This window comes from Notamacropus eugenii, chromosome 4 (genome assembly GCF_028372415.1).
Source record: "Notamacropus eugenii isolate mMacEug1 chromosome 4, mMacEug1.pri_v2, whole genome shotgun sequence".
In the NCBI taxonomy this organism is placed as follows: Eukaryota; Metazoa; Chordata; class Mammalia; order Diprotodontia; family Macropodidae; genus Notamacropus; species Notamacropus eugenii.
The window spans coordinates 62063640-62067363 of record NC_092875.1 but is presented as its reverse complement, the minus strand read 5'-3'; the positions used below and the strand labels follow the sequence as shown (position 1 = coordinate 62067363).

Genomic DNA, 3724 nt, shown 5'->3' with positions numbered 1-3724 from the left:
TCTTCAGGGTTGTCGCTTCTGTGCTATACAGGTAATGGGGAGAAAGTAAAAGGAGAGTGGGAGAGTCACAGACGCCATTAGCTGGCTGTCAGGGCTGGCGTTGTGGTGTATTACACACAGAGTATTGTCTAGAAATGGCCACAGGAAACTGGGGGGAAAGGCCTTTCCCTCAGCACCAGGGATCTCCAGCTGGTGCCCCTGTCTCTTCTCTGATAGGATTGGGAGCTGGAGGGTCATCCCACCCAAATGCCGTGTCTTACCCCCATTTTCTGACTCCATGGAAGAAGCTTATGATGAGGTCGGCAGTTAACTCACACCATGTGAAAGAAATGTTTCTTTCCCCCACCAAGGGGGTAAAAAGTTCTGGAACTTGGTTGCTATGAGCAAGAACCCTGCCTGGGGAAGATGCTGGAGAACTGGGGCTTTCGGTGTCTTAAGCCAGCACATTTGGGGCCTCAAGGAAATCCTAAGTCTTGGAAACATTCTCTCCCTTAAGCAGCTCCTTCTGTTGCACAACTGATCTATTAGAAAGTCTTTATTTATTTGAAAGGAAACCAAGCTTCCCGGTCACTCCATGGAGCCCAGGTCTTCAGGGCCACACAGAGCAGGCTTGTTCTCTTGAGCAAGCAGTTCTGGTTCTAAGATCTTAAAGACAGTCATCTCATTACCCCACCCCACTGTTCCCCCCATTTATTCAGCAGTGTGGTAGCGGTTCTTTCACGTATAACTCAACTGAAGTAGGGGGGAAGGTCTCTCTGGCTCTCCAACATTCCCCAATAATTCCCTAAGATGCATTGTGAACATTACGCCAGGAAAAAGTATTGTCCTGATAAGATTTGCCCCCCCAACAGAATTAATAAGGCTAGAATGGAACCAGTCCAACCCAGTTATACAAAGGAGAAAACTGAAGTCCAGGGAAGGGAAGGGACTTGTCCAAAGTCACACTGCAAGGAAGTAGCAAAGTGAAGCTTCGAGCCTGGGTTTTGTGACTTAGAAGCTCTTTTGCTCCATTAGACCTTAGGACATAAGAAGAGATAGATAACAGGTCTGCCCCACAGACCCCTTTCAAGAATTTCCAGACAGCTCTGATGACCACAGCTCAAATCCACCTCTGTTTTATTTTTTCTTAAAAAAAAAAAAAAAAGGTAGCCACTCAAAGCCTCCCTCTCTTAGCCCTGTACAGCATGCAACGCAGTTTGTTGTTTTAATAGGAGAGGTTCGTTTCTGTAATACCTGTTTCTGTTTTGTGATTTGTTTAAACATCACAATGTGTGGGAGAATCTCTAATATATCGCAAAGTAAAAACAAAAATAAGGGGGGAAAATAGATACCAGTAGTTTAAAACATAAAGTGCATTATGATGGCTTTGCACAGAAGTTGTCCACCTTTGGAAGGGCAGGGCAGGGCACACTCTCACTGGATAGCTGAACTTGGCTGGTAGAAAACAGGATGGAAAGACACTCAGGCAGGACGGACAGACAGGAGCAGAGAGAAAAGCCATCTCTGCTTCTCTCCCAGAATTCCTTCCTGACGCTTCTCCTCCCGTCACCTTGGGGAAGGGGGAGCAGTGCAGGATGGAGATGCTGAATTGGGGATGGGGTGATTGGCAAAAGGCGCTGTTCCAGTGGGTGTGTGGGGGGATGCAGCTGGGAGAGGGGAACATCTGGAAAGGCCTGCGTCCAGGGCCCATCCGCCCTCCTCCTGGGCCCGAGCAACCTGCAGTTTGTCCTCTCCTCAAGTCTGGGAACTGATTGGGATCGGAGCGAAAGGGCTGGGTGAGGGAGGTGTCCATGGTGAGAAGAGGAGACGCAGACAACAAATGGCCTGGGGATGCTTCACTGGCCCACGGAGCCCCCAAGACAGGATGCTGAGGAAGAGACGAATGGAGAAGTTAAAGCGGGCCCTTGGAGAAGCACCAGCCACACAGTCGGCCCTGACTGGGGCCGCTACTACATCTGCCTGCATCGCACATGGGAGCCCAAGACAGCGTTACCGTCATTATCTTTGACAGTCAGAGGAAACAGAGAACCAGAAAAAGGGTCAAAGTGGGCACCGCTCCTCTGTACACAAGGATTCCTGCAGACTTCGAACTGACTCAGATTTAAAATGTCAGATTCTTGATGTTTCGTTGTATTTCCAGTTATTTTGTTAGATATTTCCCAGTTCTCTTAATTTGGTTTGGGCTGCACGTTCAAGAGCCGTGCTTTAGAGGACTGAAGATTCCAAATCTCTCATTTTACAGAAGAGGAAACTGAGGGGACACATCTGAGTGGGGAAGGTGGGATTCAAACCCAGGTCATCTGATTCTCACTCCAGCCCTGGTAATCTCGACTCCTGATTCAGCACCCGCCCCCCCCCCCCCCCCCCCCCCCCCGGCAGCTATCCCTTCCATAAAGCCAAGATTTTGGTATTCAGGACCTCTGGAGAAAACAAGCATCTCTTAGAAAGACCTATTTAGACCTCTCACTGTTTGGTCCTTTGTTCTGAAGCTTAAAAAAAATTCTTTTTTGGGTGGCCATAGGGGCCCCTTTGAGCTTCAGAAAGGGACCCTGGAAGATTATTTGGTCCAGTCTTTCATTTTCACCTTAGGAAATTGAGACTCAGAGAATAAGGAAGTGTTTTATACCTTAGGTCTCAAATTAAGGGAGAAAAACGAAACAACTTAGCACTCTTCCAAAGTTCCATGGGGTGTCTCAAAGATGGTGAGTTTGCCATCTTGGAGGTCCTCAAGCTGAGGCTGGATGACTCCTGTCTTATAGTGTTATGGTGGGAATTCTTTTTCAGGTATATGAGTGGAACTAGAAGGCCAGTGAAGGACCTTCTGACTTCCAAATTCTGATTCTGACAGGCCCTGGCTGGCTGCTCCTGGCTCGAGACATCAGGTGGGGAGCATGTCTGGCTCCTTCAAAAACATCAGCTCCCTCTATGAGCAGCCCAGCCTGACCAGGATCAAGGGTAGGAGACAAAAGAGCAGGGTGGTGATGGAGATGGGGTGATGTGGTCCCAGGTTCCTGCTGACATCTTTGATTGTCTGAGGGGGTGACTCACTGCAGATCTATGAATTAAACATGAAATCCTTCAGCTCACTGAAATGGAGTGGGAGATGCAATGGGGGTGGGGGTGGGTGGGTGCTACGGCACTTTCTCATCCTACCTAGCTGGTTCTGATTCCAGAAGAGAAGAGCTGCTAAGCTCTGGGAGGCTGCTGAGCAGGGAGGGGGCGGATGTTGGGAGAGAGAGGCCAGGGGGCCAGGGGAGGAGGAGGAGGGATGAGTCACTGATCCATGGATGGAGGACGTGCTCTGGAAGCAGGAGTACTGTGCCTTCCAGCCCAGGAAGGGACAAAAAAGGGGGTTGGGGGTTCTGGAGGAACAATCAGCCAGGAATGTGACCAGAAGGATCTCAGGAGGAACAGAATTGAGGGCTTTCTGGGAAGCTGGAAAGGGGGGGGGGGGGGAAATGGTGGACTTCCCAGAAGCCCCTGGGCTGCCTGCTTCTTGGAGAGTGCAGCTGAGTCCCCATGCCCAGAACTGGGTACACAAGATTCCCTTTGAATGGCTGCTGGAGCTTTGGTCACAGACATGCAAAGGTTTTCTGGGTGGCCCTCTAGCCAGGCGCCTAGCCAGAAAAACCCACTCCCAGGGACTGAGGAGATGAGGAGAGAGGCAAAATTCAGACCAGGCAGGGCCCTTCTGCAAGTCTCTTCCAACCAAGGGCCTCCAACT

At 50.1% G+C, this 3724-nt stretch overlaps 1 protein-coding gene across 2 annotated transcripts in view; it reads right to left on the bottom strand.

The window, feature by feature from the left end:
- Nucleotides 1-1099: 1099 nt before the first annotated feature.
- The window catches only part of STK11 (serine/threonine kinase 11), a 171773-nt gene continuing 169148 nt past the window's right edge, over nt 1100-3724 (bottom strand). For both annotated transcript variants that reach the window (XR_011965506.1, XM_072601371.1), the window contains one exon: nt 1100-1867. The gene's annotated coding sequence lies outside the window, so the exon portion shown is untranslated. The remainder of the gene's footprint in view (nt 1868-3724) is intronic.